The sequence below is a fragment of the Choloepus didactylus genome, chromosome 12 (genome assembly GCF_015220235.1).
Source record: "Choloepus didactylus isolate mChoDid1 chromosome 12, mChoDid1.pri, whole genome shotgun sequence".
NCBI lineage: Eukaryota > Metazoa > Chordata > Mammalia > Pilosa > Megalonychidae > Choloepus > Choloepus didactylus.
The window spans coordinates 10,746,898-10,770,766 of NC_051318.1; the positions used below are offsets into that span (position 1 = coordinate 10,746,898).

The window sequence follows — 23,869 nt, forward strand, 5'->3', positions numbered from 1 at the left end:
TTATAAAAAGAATTATAAGGCCCTAAGGGAAGGTACGAAGGGTGTAGAAAGTTGATTGGTAAGAGAACACTCGCTGTTACAAGTTACTCTGGACTTCTGAAACTGACATACACCATTGTTACGGTTTGCTAATGCTGCCAGGATGCAAAATATCAGAAATGGATCGGCTTTTATAAAGGGGGTTTATTTGGTTACACAGTTACAGTCTTAAGGTCATAAAGTGTCCAAGGTAACACATCAACGATTGGGTACCTTCACTGGAGGATGGCCAATGGTGTCCGGAAAACCTCTGTTAGCTGGGAAGGCATGTGGCTGGTGTCTGCTCCAAGTTCTGGTTTTAAAATGGCTTTCTCCCGGGATGTTCCTCTCTAGGCTGAAGCTTCTCTTCAAAATGTCACTCTCAATTGCTTTTGGGGTATCTGTCCTCTCTTAGGTTCTCTGGAGCAAGAGTCTGCTTTCAAAGGCCATCTCCAGAATGTCTCTGTAAGTTGCAGCTCCTCTCTCAGCTCCTGTGCATTCTTCAAAGTGTCCCTCTTGGCTGTAGCAAGCTCTGTCCTTCTGTCTGAGCTTATATAGTGCTCCAGTAAACTAATCAAGGCCCATGCTGAATGGATGGGGCCACACCTCCATAGAAATTATCCAATCAGAGTTATCATCTACAGTTGGACGGGTCGCATCTCCATGGAAACACTCAAAGAATTACAATCTAATCAACACTGATACATCTGCCCACACAAGATTGCATCAAAGATAATGGCATTATGGGGGACAGATACAAACTGGCACAGCCATTAAACTTGACATACGATGGGCAAAGGACTTTAGTGGCAAATATTCATTAGTGGCTATTTCCAGAATACAGTGCCTTATAAAAGCACATCCGAAGAATCACCTTAGTAACTGTGCTGGATTGAAACTGTTATGTCCCCCAGAAAAGCCATATTCTTCAATGCAATCTTGCAGGGGCAGACTTATTAGTCTTTTGATTAGGGTGGAAACTTTTGATTGAGTGTTTCCATGGAGATGTGACTCACCCAATTCTGGGTGAGATCTTTGGATTAGATCATTTCCATGGAGGTGTGGCCCCGCCCATTCAGAGTGGGTCTGGAGTACTTAGGAGAACTCAAGAGCCAACACAGATGCTGACACTTGGAGATGTTTGGAGATGTAGACAGAAGGATGTCTGGAGATGCTAAGCTAATGATGAAGCCCAGAGTTTGCCCCAGAGAAGCTAAGAGAGGACCCCCAGATGCTTAGAAAGAAATGCCCCAGGAGAACCAAGCAGAGAGCTGAGAGAAGCTAAGAGAAACAGAAGCCCAGAGACATTTGAAGAAACCCATTTTGAAACACAACCCAGGAGCAAAGGACCAGCAGGCTCCAGCCACATTGCTTCCCAGCTGACAGGTGTTCCGGATGCTATCGGCCATTCTTCAGTGAAGGTATCATCTTCTAGATGCCTTAGTCTGGACACTTCTATAGCCTTAGAACTGTAACTTTGTAACTTAATAAATTCCCTTTATAAAAGCCAATCCATTTCTGGTATTTTGCATAATGGCAGCATTAGCAAACCAGAACAGTAACCTTTGGTAAGTTTAAGGGGTGAAGTGCAAAGAACATCGACTGTGGCCATAGTTTGGGTGAAGTCTGGGCTCTAGCAATTACTACCTGTGTAACTTCAGGCTGTGACCTAACCCTTGGAACCACAATTTCCATCTACATAAAGAAGGGGGATGGTAAAACTGGACAGGCAGGTTTAGTATAAGTCTTACTGCTTATAACACAGAACTCGATACGTAGCTGGTGCTCAGATAAATGTTAGGTTTCTTCTCTCCTTTTACCATTTCTGGTATGTGTTGGTGTAAACTTCAAAAGTTGTTCACAGATATGTGCAAAGCCAGCTTGTTGCAAAGAATAAAGCCACACCATAAGCCCATCATCTTAGGTCACCCTGTAATGAGTCTGAACTGCCTCCACAAATAGACACTGCAATGAGCATCACAGGGTGAAACAGGACCAGAATGCTGGCAACACACAAATATGCTTAATCTGAAGTTTAAAAGGGAAAACAGCCAAGCTTCCTCAAATTCTGTACAATCGTCCTAGCCAAACCATTGCACAACTTCTGCTTGGGTGTTTTTACATGGATCCTCTTATTCTATAGTTAGTCAAGTCTTTATTATCTAGTAAACCAGGCTGCAGATTAAACACAACTAAAAGAAAGAAAATGTCCATTTGTAAACAATTCAATGTCTATAATTTAAGGAAATATCTACCTATTAAAAAGAACACACTGTTGTGGAAATATGTAAGGAACCAACAGCTGCCATGCAGGGTCTACGTGACCCAGGGAGAACTGTCTCTTCCTCTCCAGCAGCCCTGCCTGAAAGGAGGCGATGGGCAGTGGGGTGTCCAGGTGAAGGGGGATCTGAGCAGCAGAGGTTTCCTGACTCCTAGGACAGGACCAGGATGGGAGAGCCAGGTGAGTGCATAAGGAAGAGGGAACAGGGGGCTGGAGCTGCAAACATGCCCACCTCAGGTCCTGTCCTCCCGCGTGGAAATAAGAAATGTTAGGATATGAAAAGGAGAAATAATACTCTGTTTAACAAACAGCAATGATCCCTTTTCCATCAACCAATTAATATCCATTTAACACCTTCAAATTGTTATTCTCATAACATTTTGTATATTTTTAGACTGTCCACAGAACAGCAAAGTGTTCCTATTATTAGGTATTTTTTTTTCATAATAAATTTATACCAAATCTATTTGGGATGATGCCTCTAGAGAGTAAGAGTTGGTAAAAATCAGGTGTAATTTATACAATAAGTATACACCAAACCCATCACATTGTGATACTGTTTTCATTTATCTGTAATCTCCTTTCCTAAAGTAGTTAATCAATAAGTGACTTTAGATTCCAAAAGATCAAGTAAGAAGAAAATGAATAAAACAGTTTTCAGGAAAATAAACCCAAATTGGGAAAGAATGAAAAGTCAGGATTCCTAATGAAGCACCTTGCCAAGCAGTAAGTGCCCATGTATTATTTATTAAAGAATGAGAACTAAGTTTACTAAATCATTACACAATGCAAAAAAGCCATTAAACATGTTCAAACAGAAATTTTATCATATTCTTCCCTTCTCTATAGTTAATTATTATTCATTCCATCACCAGAAAGAGAGGAAAATAAATCATCAGCACAGGATTTTGTTGACATAAGAAGTAAATCTCTAAATTATTTTCTAGCTTTCTCTTTCCCCTAGTCTCTTCCCCAGCTCTTCCTTTTAATAAAGGATATTGTGCATGTGTGTGTGTGCATAAATACATGTGCATGGATAGATGTACAGGCTGTTTGGCAGAGTATGCCTTGCTCCAATGCCCTGTGTATGCAACTTTAATAAAATTAATGTAAACAATCCAATACATCAAATTACTGTATAATGATCTCTCCTTCTGCCAGATTAATCTTCTCACAAACAGAATATACTCCTTCAGGGTTTGGAGGAATAGGTCTTATTCCTTTTATAAACCAGTCCCTAGAATAGTAGTTTCCACAAGTTTTCATTCAATTAATGCTTAGTTGAAGTACGCATTACCCAAGCTTGTATTAATTTCATTTAGCCCACAGAAGATTGAATATTTCCACTAGTCTATTTGCACTAGTGTGGGGTTGGGTCCAAAAGTCTGCTTTTTCCACTAGCTCTTCAGTGATTCTGATTCAGGTGGATCCTGGATAATGTACTTTTTTTAAATCTTCATTTTATTGAGATATATTCACATACCACGCAGTCATACAAAACAAATCGTACATTCAATTGTTCACAGTACCATTACATAGTTGTACATTCATCACCTAAATCAATCCCTGACACCTTCATTAGCACACACCCAAAAATAACAAGAATAATAATTAAAGTGAAAAAGAGCAATTGAAGTAAAAAAGAACACTGGGTACCTTTGTCTGTGTGTTTGTTTGTTTTCTTCCCCTATTTTTCTACTCATCCATCCATAAACTAGACAAAGTGGAGTGTGGTCCTTATGGCTTTCCCAATCCCATTGTCACCCCTCATAAGCTACATTTTTATACAATTGCCTTCGAGATTCATGGGTTCTGGGTTGTAGTTTGATAGTTTCAGGTATCCACCACCAGCTACCCCAATTCTTTAGAACCTAAAAAGGGTTGTCTAAATTGTGCGTAAGAGTGCCCACCAGAGTGACCTCTCGGCTCCTTTTGGAATCTCTCTGCCACTGAAGCTTATTTCATTTCCTTTCACATCCCTCTTTTGGTCAAGAAGATGTTCTCCGTCCCACAATGCCAGGTCTACATTCCTCCCCAGGAGTCATATTCCACGTTGCCAGGGAGATTCACTCCCCTGGGTGTCTGATCCCACGTAGGGGGGAGGGCAGTGATTTCACCTTTCAAGTTGGCTTAGCTAGAGAGAGAGGGCCACATCTGAGCAACAAAGAGGCATTCAGGAGGAGGCTCTTAGGCACAATTATAGGGAGGCCTAGCCTGTCCTTTGCAGCAACCGTCTTTCCAAGGGTAAATCAGAACAGAAGTCCCCAATGCACTCTGTGAAATAACTGGATTCAGCTGCTCTGATAGAACATGAAATTAATTTAATCTGTTTCTCATAAAAGGGATTTATTTATTTAAAAAAAAAAAAAAACGTGCTCCTTACTATTTCTCAAATAAGTCCACCATATCAGAAGAATATATTTTCCAAGCATTTGTGTCGTTGGGCTGGTCAAGAATATAGACTTTGCCAGAAGTAATAATGTATCAAGCACACAGTAAACCCTCCATAAAATGATACTTATTAATATTATAATAAGAATGAAAGGACACATTGAAGAGATGATGCAAAGGCTGGCATAAGGCGCCCCACGGACATGTTCTCCAGTGAAACAACCACAACTGATGAAAATTATGTTTAAAAAAAAAATGTTTAAGTCTCTAGAAATTGTTCTATGTGCATCCAGCCACTGGAGAAACATTATATAAGAAAATCTCCTAAACCTTCATAAAACCTCTGAGAGCCTGTGACACTTGAACCACATCCCATTCCTCACCCACCTATGTGGCCCCAGCTCAGCATGACAGAATATCTACTCTGGGTGGATGTGGCCAAAAGATGGGTTTTCTCTCCTTGAAGTTCCCAATCCAGGGCTACAAAGTATCCCCCAGAGGCACAGACCCCCAGCATTTCTCATCTCCTCCCTCTCCATGATGCAGAGGCTAAATTCCAAGTGAGTAGAGCCAAGGAGTCAGGGAGCCCTTCCTTCATCCGTCCCCAAGGCATGGCGTAGAGGCACCGCCAGGCACAGAAAGCCATGAACACGGGACTCCAGTTCCTCTTGCCCACGCTTGCAGGTTAGAGGTTCAACACTAGGCGAGCTAAAAAGAGGAGACCCCCACCTAGCACTTCATTATAAGTGAGAATCACTCTCAGAGAAGCAGGCCACACCTGCTTCAGCACCAGGGGTAGGGGCAGGAGATCTCCAGAGCCCTAAAGGAATGCACTTCATTTTGAATGAAGCCTGAGGAAGTTCAAGCCCAAGGGCACTCTTGAAATCAAGGGAGATTTTGATGGTAAGCAATTAGGAGGAGGCTGGTAACTCCATGAAAGCAAGATGCTAAATTGCGTGTCCAAGGCTGCACCCTCTGCTACTTCAAAAGACATAAATTATATAGAGTAATAATTATAAAATGTATCATTAGGTTTGTAATATGAATAGACACAATAATTACAAAAATGTATCATTAGGTTTGCAACACAGACAGATGTAATATTTATAAGAACAAAAGTAGAAAAAGGGGGAAGAGGTAATGTTTATGTTTCACTGACATTGTTAGTATAAATTTTAAGGAGATATGGATAAGTGAAGATGTAAGCCCCAGAATAATCAATAAGAAAATAATTCAAAAGATAATAGTTAAAAAAATCATTAAAGGAATCAAAATGTAACACTAGAAAATATTCACTTAATGCAAAAGAAAGAAGTAAATGATGAAGAAAGGAATAAAAAAGATGAGACACACAAAAAACAAAAAATAAAATGGGACACATCATTTTCAATAATAAAATTATTTGTGAATGGATTAAACCATCTAATGATAAGGCAGACAGAGATTGTCAGTTTGGATGGAAAAAAAAAAAACCCAACCATGTACTATCTAAAGGAGACACACATCATATTTAAATACACAAACTGATTAAAAGAAAAAGGATGGGAAAAGATATATCATGCAAAGAAGAACCATAAGCAAGTTGATATGGCTATACTAGTATCAGACAAAATAGAATCTTAAAAAATGTTACTAAATAAAAAGAGGGACATTTTATAATAATAAAAGGGTCAATCCACCAGGGAGATATAATAATTATAAGCATATAAGTATCTAACAGCAGAGCCCCAAATACGTAAAGCAAAAACTGCCAGCATTAAAGGGAGAAATAAGCAATTCAAAAATAACAGTTGGAGATTTCAGTACTCCACTTTCAATAATGGATAGAACTGGACAGAAGATCAAAAAAGAAACAGAAGACTTGAACAACAGTGTGAACCAATTAGCCCCAACAGACATCTATAAAACACTCCAAACAATGACAGCAGAATTCATACTCTTCCCAAGTGCATAAACAACAGCTTCCAGGATAGACCATATGTTAGGCCACAAGACAAGTCTCAATAAATTTAAAAGGATTAAAGTCATACAAAATATGCTCTAATCACAAGGTAACAAAACTAGAAATCAATAACATAAAGGGAAAATTAATGAAAATAGATTCAAAAGTTAACAAACACTTTTTTTTTTTTAACTCCAGCAACAAATATTCAAAGCCAATGCGAAGAATCTAAAGTGAACTCATTTCTTTTATTTTTATCAAGATTTTTTGGGGAAAAAAAAGAATACTCTTGTTTGACAACAAAAGAGATTTTGCTGCTATTGAACATTTAAAAGATATACTGCTTTTTCAAAGTAACACTATTGTTCTTTTGAAAGATAAATCCTTTGAAGAAAGCAAATCGTCACATTTTGATGAAAATTTAGGAATTTCATTTGTTTTGCCTTTTCCATTTTGTATTGGTTCTCCTTTAAATAGAACTCTGTAATGTTAGAAAAATATCTCAATCAACTAGAATCAGACTTTAGAGCTTCTAGGGTTCAATATTATATTAATAAAGATCCATTCATCATTGTCCAATATTCTTGACATCCCAGGCAGAAAAATAAAGAAGTTAAGAAAGTAAATGTATATTAATCTGATTTGATATGCAATCACAGACACCTACCATTGGCAAGGCACTTCACAAGGTGCCGTGGGAAATTCAGAATCAAAGAAGGAGCATTCCTGAATGGGGCTGACAACATACTGGGGCAGAGGCAAATATTCATAAATGACCACAGCTAAGAGAGAAAGGAGAGCAGTGCCAAAACAGCAGTGAGACCAAATCCTATGGGAAGAAAAGAACTAAATTAAGGTAAAATCTTCAAACAATGAAGGTTTTTGTTCAAGGTCATTTTCTCCATATAAGTTTATATTTGAAGCATTTTCTTCAGACATCTTTATACATATGGTATAATACATCATTTGAACCAAATTATTTTCTTTGAAAAAATTTTACTAGTTCTTCCTCATTGCTTTTGCAGAGAGGTGGTTTGGTTTGTTAACACAGCCGAGAAGCAATTCTTCTGTTCTCACCATGCTTGAGATTATGAAAAAAAGCAGCTGCTTTTACTGAGCTTCCTTCATTCTTGGAAACAGTAAACAAAATCCTTTAATATTAAGACTGCAACTGAGCAAAGAAAGGAAGAAAAGGAAGTGGTACTACAGACATAGGTTTGATACAATTACTATCAAGTGTATAATCTCAAGCCAGATTCACACTCTCTGAACCTCAGTTTCTGCACATGAAAAAAGGGATAAAACCATCGACCCATTGTAATGATGGAAGAGAAACTGCATCTAAGGCACTTATCATGTTGCCTGGCCTGTACTAAACACGTAATTACTGATAGGCAACATCATTGTTGATATCATGCAAGCCATTGTTGTTGCAACTGAAAAAACCACCCCTCTCCCCAAAAGAAAAAGGCAAGCAGAAGTCAAGGTGCTTGGTAGCCAACTTCCACACTGGCTCTCCAACGATCCTCACCAGTGAATCAGTGTGACCCTGTGTGACCAATAAAATACCATGGAAGTGACAGTGTGTGACTTCTGGATCTAGGTCATCAAAGACATCACAAGATCCTTCCCAGGACTTTTGGATTGCTTATGCCAGGAAAGGTTAGCCATGCCAGGAGGAAAAGTCAGCAGCCCTATGCTGAGGTCCCCACGGAGTGGAAATGAGGCCACCTGCCAACAGCCAGCTCCAACTTGTCCACCTTGTGAGTGACCACTTCACCCTGGAAGTAAGGCTTTCAGATGACTGCACTTCCAACCAAATCTGACTGCAACTTCGTGAGAGGCTCCAAGTCAAAACCACTCAGCCGGGAGGCGGGGCAAGATGGCGGACTGGTGAGCTGTATGTTTTAGTTACTCCTCCAGGAAAGTAGGTAGAAAGCCAGGAACTGCGTGGACTGGACACCACAGAGCAATCTGACTTTGGGCATACTTCATACAACACTCATGAAAACGTGGAACTGCTGAGATCAGCGAAATCTGTAAGTTTTTGTGGCCAGGGGACCTGCGCTCCTCCCTGCCAGGCTCAGTCCCGTGGGAGGAGGGGCTGTCAGCTCCGGGAAGGAGAAGGGAGAACTGCAGTGGCAGCCCTTATCGGAAACTCATTCTACTGATCCAAACTCCAACCATAGATAGACTGAGACCAGACACCAGAGAATCTGAGAGCAGCCAGCCAAGCAGAGAGGAGACAGGCATAGGAAAAAAAAAAAAAAAAACCACGAAAAACTCCAAAATAAAAGCGGAGGATTTTTGGAGTTCTGGTGAACATAGAAAGGGGAAGGGCAGAGCTCAGGCCCGAGCTCAGGCCCTGAGGCGCATATGCAAATCCCGAAGAAAAGCTGGTCTCTCTGCCCTGTGGACCTTTCCTTCATGGCCCTGGTTGCTTTGTCTCTTAGCATTTCAATAACCCATTAGATCTCTGAGGAGGGCCCTTTTTTTTTTTTTTTTTAAATCCTTTTTTCTTTTTCTAAAAGAATTACTCTAAGAAGCCCAAAACAGAAAGCTTCAAAGACTTGCAATTTCAGCAGGTCAAGTCAAGAGCAGAACTAAGAGAGCTCTGAGACAAAAGGCAATAATCCAGTGGCTGAGAAAATTCACTAAACACCACAACTTCCCAAGAAAAGGGGGGTGTCCGCTCACAGCCATCATCCTGGTGGACAGGAAACACTCCTGCCCATCGCCAGCCCCATAGCCCAGAGCTGCCCCAGACAACCCAGTGTGATGGAAGGGCTTCAAATAACAGGCACACACCACAAAACTGGGCGTGGACATTAGCCTTCCCTGCAACCTCAGCTGATTGTCCCAGAGTTGGGAAGGTGGAGCAGTGTGAATTAACAAAGCCCCATTCAGCCATCATTTCAGCAGACTGGGAGCCTCCCTACACAGCCCAGCAGCCCAGAACTGCCCTGGGGGGACGGCACTCACCTGTGACATAACACAGTCATCCCTCAACAGAAGACCCGGGGTGCACAGCCTGGAAGAGGGGCCCACTTGCAAGTCTCAGGAGCCATACGCCAATACCAAGGACTTGTGGGTCAGTGGCAGAGACAAACTGTGGCAGGACTGAACTGAAGGATTAGACTATTGCAGCAGCTTTAAAACTCTAGGATCACCCGGGAGATTTGATTGTTAGGGCCACCCCCCCTCCCTGACTGCCTAGAAACACGCCCCACATACAGGGCAGGCAACACCAACTACACACGCAAGCTTGGTACACCAATTGGACCCCACAAGACTCACTCCCCCACTCACCAAAAAGGCTAAGCAGGGGAGAACTGGCTTGTGGAGAACAGGTGGCTCGTGGACGCCACCTGCTGGTTAGTTAGAGAAAGTGTACTCCACAAAGCTGTAGATCTGATAAATTAGAGATAAGGACTTCAATTGGTCTACAAATCCTAAAAGAACCCTATCAAGTTCAGCAAATGCCACGAGGCCAAAAACAACAGAAAATTATAAAGCATATGAAAAAACCAGACGATATGGATAACCCAAGCCCAAGCACCCAAATCAAAAGACCAGAAGAGACACAGCACCTAGAGCAGCTACTCAAAGAACTAAAGATGAACAATGAGACCATAGTATGGGAGACAAAGGAAATCAAGAAGACCCTAGAAGAGCATAAAGAAGACATTGCAAGACTAAATAAAAAAATGGATGATCTTATGGAAATTAAAGAAACTGTTGACCAAATTAAAAAGATTCTGGACACTCATAGTACAAGACTAGAGGAAGTTGAACAACGAATCAGTGACCTCGAAGATGACAGAATGGAAAATGAAAGCATAAAAGAAAGAATGGGGAAAAAAATTGAAAAAATCGAAATGGACCTCAGGGATATGATAGATAATATGAAACGTCCAAATATAAGACTCATTGGTGTCCCAGAAGGGGAAGAAAAGGGTAAAGGTCTAGGAAGAGTATTCCAAGACATTGTTGGGGAAAACTTCCCAAATCTTCTAAACAACATAAATACACAAATCATAAATGCTCAGCGAACTCCAAATAGAATAAATCCAAATAAACCCACTCCGAGACATATACTGATCACACTGTCAAACACAGAAGAGAAGGAGCAAGTTCTGAAAGCAGCAAGAGAAAAGCAATTCACCACATACAAAGGAAACAGCATAAGACTAAGTAGTGACTATTCAGCAGCCACCATGGAGGTGAGAAGGCAGTGGCACGATATATTTAAAATTCTGAGTGAGAAAAATTTCCAGCCAAGAATCCTTTATCCAGCAAAGCTCTCCTTCAAATTTGAGGGAGAGCTTAAATTTTTCACAGACAAACAAATGCTGAGACAATTTGCTAACAAGAGACCTGCCCTACTGGAGATACTAAAGGGAGCCCTACAGACAGAGAAACAAAGAAAGGACAGAGAGACTTGGAGAAAGGTTCAGTACTAAAGAGATTCAGTATGGGTACAATAAAGGATAATAATAGACAGAGGGGAAAAATATGACAAACATAAACCAAAGGATCAGATGGCTGATTCAAGAAATGCCTTCACGGTTATAATGTTGAATGTAAATGGATTAAACTCCCCAATTAAAAGATACAGATTCGCAATTAAAAATGAACCATCAATATGTTGCATACAAGAGACTCATCTTAGACACAGGGACACAAAGAAACTGAAAGTGAAAGGATGGAAAAAAATACTTCATGCAAGCTACAGCCAAAAGAAAGCAGGTGTAGCAATATTAATCTCAGATAAAATAGACTTTAAATGCAGGGATGTTTTGAGAGACAAAGAAGGCCACTACATACTAATAAAAGGGGCAATTCAACAAGAAGAAATAACAATCGTAAATGTCTATGCACCCAATCAAGGTGCCACAAAATACATGAGAGGAACACTGGCAAAACTAAAGGAAGCAATTCATGTTTCCACAATAATTGTGGGAGACTTCAACACATCACTCTCTCCTATAGATAGATCAACCAGACAGAAGACCAATAAGGAAATTGAAAACCTAAACAATCTGATAAATGAATTAGATTTAACAGACATATACAGGACATTACATCCCAAATCACCAGGATACACATACTTTTCTAGTGCTCATGGAACTTTCTCCAGAATAGATCATATGCTGGGACATAAAACAAGCCTATATAAATTTAAAAAGATTGAAATTATTCAAAGCACATTCTCTGACCACAATGGAATACAATTAGAAGTCAATAACCATCAGAGACTTAGAAAATTCACAAATACCTGGAGGTTAAACAACACACTCCTAAACAATCAGTGGGTTAAAGAAGAAATAGCAGGAGAAATTGCTAAATATATAGAGACGAATGAAAATGAGAACACAACATACCAAAACCTATGGGATGCAGCAAAAGCAGTGCTAAGGGGGAAATTTATAGCACTAAACGCATATATTAAAAAGGAAGAAAGAGCCAAAATCAAAGAACTAATGGATCAACTGAAGAAGCTAGAAAATGAACAGCAAACCAATCCTAAACCAAGTAGAAGAAAAGAAATAACAAGGATTAAAGCAGAAATAAATGACATACAGAACAAAAAAAAAACAATAGAGAGGATAAATATCACCAGAAGTTGGTTCTTTGAGAAGATCAACAAGATTGACAAGCCCCTAGCTAGACTGACAAAATCAAAAAGAGAGAAGACCCATATAAACAAAATAATGAATGAAAAAGGTGACATAACTGCAGATCCTGAAGAAATTAAAAAAATTATAATAGGATATTATGAACAACTCTATGGCAACAAACTGGATAATGTAGAGGAAATGGACAATTTCCTGGAAACATATGAACAACCTAGACTGACCAGAGAAGAAATAGAAGACCTCAACCAACCCATCACAAGCAAAGAGATCCAATCAGTCATCAAAAATCTTCCCACAAATAAATGCCCAGGGCCAGATGGCTTCACAGGGGAATTCTACCAAACTTTCCAGAAAGAACTGACACCAATCTTATGCAAACTCTTTCAAAACATTGAAGAAAATGGAACACTACCTAACTCATTTTATGAAGCTAACATCAATCTAATACCAAAACCAGGCAAAGATGCTACAAAAAAGGAAAACTACCAGCCAATCTCCCTAATGAATATAGATGCAAAAATCCTCAACAAAATACTTGCAAATCAAATCCAAAGACACATTAAAAAAAATCATACACAATGACCAAGTGGGGTTCATTCCAGGCATGCAAGGATGGTTCAACATAAGAAAATCAATCAATGTATTACAACACATTAACAAGTCAAAAGGGAAAAACCAATTGATCATCTCTATAGATGCTGAAAAAGCATTTGACAAAATCCAACATCCGTTTTTGATAAAAACACTTCAAAAGGTAGGAATTGAAGGAAACTTCCTCAACATGATAAAGAGCATATATGAAAAACCCACAGCCAGCATAGTACTCAATGGTGAGAGACTGAAAGCCTTCCCTCTAAGATCAGGAACAAGACAAGGATGCCCGCTGTCACCACTGTTATTCAACATTGTGCTGGAAGTGCTAGCCAGGGCAATCCGGCAGACAAAGAAATAAAAGGCATCCAAATTGGAAAAGAAGAAGTAAAACTGTCATTGTTTGCAGATGATATGATCTTGTATCTAGAAAACCCTGAGAAATCGACGATACAGCTACTAGAGCTAATAAACAAATTTAGCAAAGTAGTGGGATACAAGATTAATGCACATAAGTCAGTAATGTTTCTATATGCTAGAAATGAACAAACTGAAGGGACACTCAAGAAAAAGATACCATTTTCAATAGCAACTAAAAAAATCAAGTACCTAGGAATAAACTTAACCAAAGATGTAAAAGACCTATACAAAGAAAACTACATAACTCTACTAAAAGAAATAGAAGGGACCTTAAGAGATGGAAAAATATTCCATGTTCATGGATAGGAAGGCTAAATGTCATTAAGATGTCAATTCTACCCAAACTCATCTACAGATTCAATGCAATCCCAATCAAAATTCCAACAACCTACTTTGCAGACTTGGAAAAGCTAGTGATCAAATTTATTTGGAAAGGGAAGATGCCTCGAATTGCTAAAGACACTCTAAAAAAGAAAAACAAAGTGGGAGGACTTACACTCCCTGACTTTGAAGCTTATTATAAAGCCACAGTTGCCTAAACAGCATGGTACTGGCACAAAGATAGCCACATAGATCAATGGAATCGTATTGAGAATTCAGAGATAGACCCTCAGATCTATGGCCGACTGATCTTTGATAAGGCCCCCAAAGTCACTGAACTGAGTCATAATGGTCTTTTTAACAAATGGGGCTGGGAGAGTTGGATATCCATATCCAAAAGAATGAAAGAGGACCCCTACCTCACCCCCTACACAAAAATTAACTCAAAATGGACCAAAGATCTCAATATAAAAGAAAGTACCATAAAACTCCTAGAAGATAATGTAGGAAAACATCTTCAAGACCTTGTATTAGGCGGCCACTTCCTAGACTTTACACCCAAAGCACAAGCAACAAAAGAAAAAATAGATAAATGGGAACTCCTCAAGCTTAGAAGTTTCTGCACCTCAAAGGAATTTCTCAAAAAGGTAAAGAGGCAGCCAACTCAATGGGAAAAAATTTTTGGAAACCATGTATCTGACAAAACACTGATATCTTGCATATATAAAGAAATCCTACAACTCAATGACAATAGTACAGACAGCCCAATTATAAAATGGGCAAAAGACATGAAAAGACAGTTCTCTGAAGAGGAAATACAAATGGCCAAGAAACACATGAAAAAATGTTCAGCTTCACTAGCTATTAGAGAGATGCAAATTAAGACCACAATGAGATACCATCTAACACCGGTTAGAATGGCTGCCATTAAACAAACAGGAAACTACAAATGCTGGAGGGGATGTGGAGAAAGTGGAACTCTTATTCATTGTTGGTGGGACTGTATAATGGTTCAGCCACTCTGGAAGTCAGTCTGGCAGTTCCTTAGAAAACTAGATATAGAGTTACCATTCGATCCAGCGATTGCACTTCTCGGTATATACCCGGAAGGTCGGAAAGCAGTGACACGAACAGATATCTGCACGCCAATGTTCATAGCAGCATTATTCACAATTGCCAAGAGATGGAAACAACCCAAATGTCCTTCAACAGATGAGTGGATAAATAAAATGTGGTATATACACACGATGGAATACTACTCGGCAGTAAGAAGGAACGATCTCATGAAACATATGACAACATGGATGAACCTTGAAGACATAATGCTGAGCAAAATAAGCCAGGCACAAAAAGAGAAATATTATATGCTACCACTAATGTGAACTTTGAAAAATGTAAAACAAATGGTTTATAATGTAGAATGTAGGGGAACTAGCAATAGAGAGCAATTAAGGAAGGGGGAACAATAATCCAAGAAGAACAGATAAGCTATTTAACGTTCTGGGGATGCCCAGGAATGACTATGGTCTGTTAATTTCTGATGGATATAGCAGGAACAAGTTCACAGAAATGTTGCTATATTAGGTAACTTTCTTGGGGTAAAGTAGGAACATGTTGGAAGTTAAGCAGTTATCTTAGGTTAGTTGTCTTTTTCTTACTCCCTTGTTATGGTCTCTTTGAAATGTTCTTTTATTGTATGTTTGTTTTCTTTTTAACTTTTTTTTTCATATAGTTGATTTAAAAAAGAAGGGAAAGTTAAAAAAAAAAAAAAAGAAAAAGAAAAACAAGGAAAAAAAAAAGATGTAGTGCCCCCTTGAGGAGCCTGTGGAGAATGCAGGGGTGTTCACCTACCCCACCTCCATGGTTGCTAACATGACCACAGACATAGGGGACTGGTGGTTTGATGGGTTGAGCCCTCTACCATAAGTTTTACCCTTGGGAAGACGGTTGCTGCAAAGGAGAGGCTAGGCCTCCCTATATTTGTGCCTAAGAGTCTCCTCCCAAATGCCTCTTTGTTGCTCAGATGTGGCCCTCTCTCTCTGGCTAAGCCAACTTGAAAGGTGAAATCACTGCCCTCCCCCCTACGTGGGATCAGACACCCAGGGGAGTGAATCTCCCTGGGAACGTGGAATATGACTCCCGGGGAGGAATGTAGACCTGGCATCGTGGGACAGAGAACATCTTCTTGACCAAAAGGGGGATGTGAAAGGAAATGAAATAAGCTTCAGTGGCAGAGAGATTCCAAAAGGAGCCGAGAGGTCACTCTGGTGGGCACTCTTATGCACACTTTAGACAACCCTTTTTAGGTTCCAAAGAATTGGGGTAGCTGGTGGTGGATACCTGAAACTATCAAACTACAACCCAGAACCCATGAATCTCGAAGACAGTTGTATAAAAATGTAGCTTATGAGGGGTGACAATGGGATTGGGAAAGCCGTAAGGACCACACTCCACTTTGTCTAGTTTATGGATGGATGCATAGAAAAATAGGGGAAGGAAACAAACAGACAAAGGTACCCAGTGTTCTTTTTTACTTCAATTGCTTTTTTTCACTCTAATTATTATTCTTGTTATTTTTGTGTGTGAGCTAATGAAGGTGTCAGGGATTGATTTAGGTGATGAATGTACAACTATGTAATGGTACTGTAAACAATCGAAAGTACGATTTGTTTTGTATGACTGCGTGGTATGTGAATATATCTCAATAAAATGAAGATTAAAAATAAATAAATAAATAAATAAATCCACATGTCCAAAAATTTATGAAAACAGTTAAACCTCAAAAGAATCAAGGAAGTGAAGACTAATAGTCATTTTGGAACCATATTGGTTTAAAAAATTCAAATGATATATCTAGATGTTTGGGAGTAAAATGCAATAAATACAACTGGCGGGAAAAAAAAAAAAAAAAAAAAAAAACCACTCAGCCAAGCTGCTCCCAAATCTGTGACTCACAGAGACCATTACATAATAAATGACCATGGTAGCTTTAAGCCACTGAGTGTTAGGGTGATCTGTTATTCAGCAATATATGTAACTAATACAGATTTAGGTACCAGGACGTGGGGTGCCACCATACTAAGAACCTAATAATGTGAGAGTGCCTTTGGAATCAGGTAGAGAGTAGAAGTGTAAGGAAATTGAGGAGCACTTTAGTGAAATCCTAAAGGGCTTCAAAGAGAATTTTCATAGAAGTCTTATGGCCCTTAAAGAAGCTGCCACTGAGGGCTTAAAGTAAGATGAAGAAACTGCTGAAAAGCGAATCCTTGTCATTCAGTGGCAGACAGTTTAACAACAGTATTGCCTGCTCTAATGTGGAACGTAGAAATGGTCCCTAATCAACTTGAGAATCCAGCAAAGGATCTTTCCAGGTAGGGTACTGAAGGTGCCACCTGTCCTCTACTTACACTTACAATAAAATGCAAGAGGGCAAGCTAAAGAAGTTAACATAAAGAAGCTGTTAAACATAAAGGAGGTAGGACTTGGATTTGAAAAATCTCAGCCTTTCCAGATGGCAAAAAATACCAAAATTAAGAAATGGCTTCTCGGCAAAAATCATATACAGGTCCCTATCAAGAAAATGTAGTCTAAAGATGAAGCCAATGGTGTGAATGTAAAATCCTTTAAGAATTCAGAAGGATTTAAGGCAGTATCTTATATAACTGTTCAAACAACAATGCTACTAAAAAGCTTATGGTGTTGTTGATCTTCAGTGGCCTCAGAAGCCCAAGGTAGAAAAAGGCTTATCTCAAAATGATTTGGGGGTACAGCTTTTGTCTAATGACATGAACCCAGTAATATTCATAGGAGACCCACTGTGATGGTTTGAAGCTGTATGTACCCCAGAAAATCATGTTCTTAAAGTTAATCCATTTCTGGGGTGTGGACCCATTGTAAGTAGGACCTTCTGGTGAGTAGGATCTTAACTTAAGATGTGAGCCACCTCATTCAGGGTGGGTCTTAATCCTTTTACTGGAGTTCTTAAAAGCATGAAATTCAGACAAAGAGAGAGAAAGGCAACAAAGCCCAGAAGAGAAGGGAGAGACCAGCAATTGTCACCATGTAACTTGCCACATGACGGAGGAGTCCAGGATCACCAGCAGCTGGTCTTTGGGGAGAAAGTATCACCTGCTGATACCTTGATTTAGACATTTTCCTCAGCCTCCGAACTGTAAGCTTATAAGCTTGCAGTTAAAGCCAATGCATTTTATGGTATCTGCTTTCAGCAGCTTAGCAAACTAGAACACCTATAAAAACTTTAAGAGAATTATACTACAAGAAACATTGTCAACTTGAACTGAAATGGTCAGAGACAGTACTAAATGGAAGGCAGTCCTTTGACACCCAAACTTGTACAGGTAGGAAACACATTCAGATTGTGACACCACTCAGATTCAAATCTTCTATTGTAAAGGAAAGATGACTAAGAAGGCAGAACCGAGACCCCAGTGGGTGGAGCCAAAAGTCATGGAAAAAACATTCCCAGACAGGTGTACCATTTAGTCCTAATCAAGGAACCAGCACCATGTGCCTGCAGCATCTTACAATTGTTACGGACTGTTGTCTCCTGTGTGCTTTCAATTATCTCTAATTCTTTTAAATAGAAAAGTCTATTGAAGTTATCCTGTGTCTGTTGGGTGGGGAGGGGATAACTTGTCTCTTTAGATTACAGATTTTTGGTTCAAGAGGAATTGTGCTCAAGGAGCTATACTCAAGCTTCTCTACCAAGAAGCTTCTTTCACACCTGTACCTGATTCAGATGATAACATTTTGGACTTTGAGCTGATGCTGTAAAGGATGAGACTGTGTGGGGCCCTGAGAGGCGGTGAGTTGTTTTTTGTTTGTGCAGGGGGCATGAGTCACTGGAAGCCAGGGAGTGGACTGGGGTGGCAGCCTCCAGGATCCTGGCCTCCTCAAACTCACGCGTTGTGTCATTCCCTCCCACAGCGAGTCGGGGCTGGCCTGGGAGACTAATAGAATATTAGTCTATCAAGGAAGCTGAAGACTTCTGAGGCTGGGTCATAAAAGACGTGGCGGCTTCCTCCTTGGCCTCCAGGATAGTTCTGTCTGAGGGAAGCCAGCAGCCATGCCATGAGAACACTCGAGCAGCCTTCAGAGGCCCACATGGAAGGAACTGAGGTCTCCTGCCAACAGCCAGCACCAACCTCAGCCATCTGGGTGAGCTGTTTTGATAAGGATCCTCCAGTCTCCAGCCTGCAGAGGGCGGCGGCCCTGCTGACAACTATCTGAAACTTCACAAGGAAATCTCAAGCCATAACCACTCAGACGAGCTGCTCCTGAATTCCTGACCCACAAAAACTGTGAGATAATAACATGATTACTGCTGTTTTAAGCCACTGAGTTCTGTGGTTATTTGTTACACAGCAAGAGATAACTAACACAGGTGAGGAGACAACAAACAGCTACTCCCCTGAAAACAAAGGGGCCAATTTCTGTGCATCAGCCAGAGTGACTCTTACAAACTGTAAGTAAAGTTCCATCAGTCCCCTGCTCTCAATGTTTCAGGAGCTATAATGGAATTCAAAGTTGGTACCCTGGCCATCAGGATCTGGCTGCTTCTGACTTCATTTTCTGTAGTTCTGCCTGCCCTACCCTCTCTCTCGTTGCCCCCACCCCCACACTTGTCTTTTTGCTACTTCTCAAGCACACCAAGTACATTTGTACCTCAGAGCCTTCACACCTGCTGTTTACTGCAGTGTCTACAAAGTTGGTGGACACACTTAAAACCAGTGAATCTATACTTTAAATTGGTGAAATATATGGTACGTGAATTATATCTTGAAGCTGCTTTTTAACAGAGACAGACAGACAGACACTGACTAATTCAAGGAAAGGAAAATAGAGGCAAGACAGAGATATAGAAAAGTAGGTAAAAGACGAATGAGCAGATCAGCCCTTTTCAACCCATAAGGTAGAGACTAAAACTGAAGCAGTGATGGTGTCAGCAAATAGCCAGCCCCTTGAGAGTAGCATGAAGGGTCAGAGAATGAAAATGACCTTGGGGAAAGTAACAGTGAAGAAGCAGGAGAAGGAAGAGAAGGATGATAGACCTGCACAGCTTCTGGCTCCGTTCAGTTCAGCGGAGTTTAAGAAACATGGATTGAACATACACCATGTACCACAATAGCTCTTGTGAAACAAAAATACATGAGCACAGTGCTCACTTTGGCAGCACATATACTAAAAATTGGAACAATACAGAGAAGATTAGCATGGCCCCTGCGCAAGGATGACACACAGATTCGTGAAGCGTTCCATATTTTCATGCAGCTCCCTGGGTATCGATCCTTCGCTGGTTATCACTGAGGAAAAGCTATGTGTCAAAGCAACATGTATGGCATCTAATATTACAGCTGTGACTTTCTGGCTGTAGGTTTATAAATAAATTAAATAAATAAATAAACAAACAAATAAATAAATAATACATGAGCATAATCCCTGCCTTCAAGGCTAACACCAAACTTGGTCACTAATGCAGAAGACTACAATAAGGTGTGCCCAAGGGCATGATGGAGGCATAAAGCCAGAGCTGTGGAAGCACAAAAGGGAGGGGACCGCTGACTCAGCCTGCATTGATCCAGGAATGGCTTCTTGGAGGAGAACTTGAATTGAGTTGTATAGGACAAAAGGAGTTAGCCAAGTAAGGAACTGAGAAGGGAAGAAGGTATTTCACAGGGGGGGACTGCTTGAGTCGGGAGGGAGGCCAGGCTGGACTGGAGAACTTTGGTGGACATCAAAGCCCCTGGTCCTTCTCCTGACAGCCAGGAGGAGCCCGTAGAGAACTTTAAAGGAGGAGGGTAGAGTTTGACTTGCTAAGTGGAGGATGGGCTGGCAAGGGTAAGATGGAAGTCAGCTGGGAGGCAGCAGGTAGGAGAGAAGTCCTGATATCCTCAGGGCAGGAGTGGAGTGGAGGGTGGACTCAAGTTATAACATCAGCAGGACTTGGCTTGGTGACTGACTGGTTCCAGGGGAAGTCGAGGGTGAAATGGCCACCATACTGGAAGATCTCCAGGGGAACCACTGCAGTTACTCCACACCCCACCGAGACCATGCACACCTGAAAACACAGTAATTTGATGGGACTTTAAGAAAATCCTTCTCACTTCAAAAAGAATATAGCCAAGCGTTGGTTCTGCAGTCCGAGCAGCAGGACAGCCTGTGGTCAGGCCTGGGGACTTAGACATGGAATCCCAGAGAGGCCTGTGGGGAATTACAACCAGCAAGGTTGGGAATGGGGAGGGATCTCGGGCCCTATAACTTGCAGCTTAAAAAAAGACTGGGAGGGAGGAGGGACAGAGGGATATAAAAAGTGCTCAAATTTCATGACAAAAAAAGGAGGATCTTTGAGATGCGCACATGACCTGGAAGGGGCTGGCAGGAGAAAAACTTAACAGACTCCATGATGGTGCCTCACAGGCAGAAGCCAATGCCCAGGCCAGAAAAGGCAGTGAGCAGAAGCTGTGTTTAGTTTTGTTGGTTTTCAGGATTATGAAAGGATGTGTCTAACGTAAAAACAGAACACTGTGTTAAGGGATCAATAATCTAAAAAAAAAAAAAAAGAAAGAAAGAAACACAAATAAACCTACTTACACAGTGCCTTTCATTGAGCTCCAAAATTCCCACAAGACTTTTAAAAAATCTTGAGTTTCTCAGTTACCATTTTGATAACAGTCTACAAAACTGAGTGTAAGCATTTTTGGATTATTTAGAGAATGTCCATATAACTGGGTCCTCCATGTAACCGAGTCATTTGAAACTGATTGCATTTAATCAAGAGATTCACAAATATCCAGGGATATATTTTCCCACTGCATTAAAATAAAAAAAAAAGGGAGAGTTAACCTATCCACACATGTTTTAGTCAGTGCGTAAATGAATCAAAGTTTGTGTGTGAGAGAAAGAAATAGGAAAAGGGGGTGGGGAGGTTTAAGGAACTGGCATGGGGGAGAGAGTGTTTCAAAAAGAACAAAATTAGCAGAAGTTAAAATAATGTAAATATTACAGATGTCATTTTGTTGCTGGACAGATCTATTTATAAAAAGAAGCTGTATAAAATTTTATGTCAAATACAGAGTAACATTGTACTAGCACATCTTACAGAATTAGAAGAGTTGGTCGATTATTTTGTACAGACCCTAAATCTACTAAAGCTACTAAACTGCTATTATATGTGTGGACAGATAAAGCCCCTGGGTCCTGTTTTATATCAGTGATTCTCAGGGAAACCAACAGAGGCTCAAAGGTAATAAAAAGGAACAATATTGTTATGAACAAATGCAAGTGCATCAACTGTGTTTTCTGATAAACTGCTTTAGCATTTGAAAGTAGAAATTTTAAGGTGCTTATTCTAATTTGCTTGGGAATAAAACTCAAAAAACTATAATATGGCACAATATGTCTTTTCAATGGGATACATTTAGAAACAGTTCTCACAATGATTTTACAATACTCATGAAATTGATTCACTTTGCAATCCCTAACAGTCCCCTTCGAGTGCTGGTAATCCACTTTGGCTAGATTTTTGTAGACAGAAGACAGGTATTTTTATTCTTTTTAACAGAATAGACTTTAAAATGAAAGTAATTCAATTTCAGGAATGAATGATCATAGAGAATTTCAGAAAACACTCCAGCATAAAACAAACACAAAATACAGAAACAAAAAAGCCCAAGAAAAGGAGAGGGACAGACTGCCCCTGAGAATATAGAGAGAATTCAAGCTACAAAAGATACTTTTAAAATTTTAATTAGTATCCTCAAAGAAATCAGGGAAGATATTACAACAATAAATAAGGAATATGTTATGAAAGAAGCAATCAGAAACCAAGAAACATTTTTGGAAGTGAAAAACACCAAAGCAAAAATTCAACAGAAGGGTTTAAAAACAGCCAAGTAAGAAAGTCCAACATGTAGAAGGAAAACATGAGAAAAGCAGCAAGAAAAGGTAAAGTGATAGACAATCATTTTAGGAGGTCCAAAAATAAAAAATTAAAAAATTAAAAAAAAAAAAAGAGAAATTCCAGGAAGAAAGAAAAAGAAAACTGAGAAGTAAAGATTACCCAGAAAACACAAGATTGCCCACAGCTGAAGGTGACACAAGTCTTCAAACTGAAAGATTTTAACAGGCACTAAGCAAATACATCTCCTCTTCCTCTCCCTCCCCCCTCCTCCCTCCCCCCACACCTGGAAATTTCAAGACATCAAGGATAAGAAAAGATTCTAAAGCTTTCAGAGAGAAAAATGAGGTCACCTACAATTATGTTTACCAGACGGCATCAGGTTTCTCATGAGCAACACCAGTATTCACATCTTAAAAGTACTTTCAACCCCCCAAATTATTCTTGATCTAATGAATGCAGACTGAAGACAGTTTCAGAAATGCAAAAACTCGGCAAGTTTGCTTTCCCTGAAGTCTCTTCTAGGAAATTACCAAGGATGTACTCAAGCAAAATAAGCAAGTAAGTCAAAAAAGTGGAATGTGTGGGTCCATCCCAGGAGAAAGACAACGAGAACTTCCAGTAGAGCAACCTCTGGTTGAGAAGGCAAATAGAAGCTGGAAGATGGAGGGTTCCAGAGGGAGGCCCCAGGAGGAACAGGAAAAGGCACCCTCAGAATAGAAATGCAAACAGTTGGTGTCTAGTAGAAGCCTGCTGCATGATTCGATTCCCTGATTCTCCCTATTCAAGCCACTAAATACTCTCCAACTTCTGAACCTGTACTCTGAGGTTGTGTTTTTCATATGGTTTTTGGAATAAAGGAGAAGAGGAGTATATAAAGATAAGAATACAACCTCTTTCCATATTACATAGATCAGTGGAGCCAAGCTTTGTGCTAGATCCTCGGGTAAAATGGAAAACAAGACAGACACCTAGAGATTCAATCAAAGGTCAAAAACAGCAGGACAAAAAGTCTAGGTTATCCATCCTCATCTTTGCTGTCACTTAAAAATGCAAACAGAATTTAAATGGACCAGCTAATCACAAGGGCCATGCTGCTGAGCTGAGTCCCGTGAGAATTAATAGTGAATTTTTGCTGTAGAGGGGAGCAAGAACTCGTACGTCTTTCCCTTGCTATTTACTCTTTTTTGGGGGGGAGGGGGGCATTAAAAAAATTTTAATTTCATGCTTCAAGTTCTTACATGTATATTAAATACTACATAAAATTGTCTTTAGGAGATCAGTATTAGACTTGGGGCAAAATTATGTCATCTAAATTTATTTGGAGAAATACAACTTAGCCTTTCTGC

General features: G+C 40.0%; 1 protein-coding gene and 1 non-coding gene across 3 annotated transcripts in view; one reads left to right on the plus strand and one right to left on the minus strand.

Annotated features, from left to right (window-relative positions):
* The window catches only part of MTUS2 (microtubule associated scaffold protein 2), a 426,320-nt gene that overhangs the window by 319,279 nt on the left and 83,172 nt on the right, over nucleotides 1–23,869 (minus strand). The gene's annotated exons all lie outside the window — the stretch shown is intronic.
* Nucleotides 19,781–19,888, plus strand: LOC119507505. Its single transcript, XR_005211263.1, has one exon. It is a non-coding gene; the product is annotated as a U6 spliceosomal RNA (small nuclear RNA).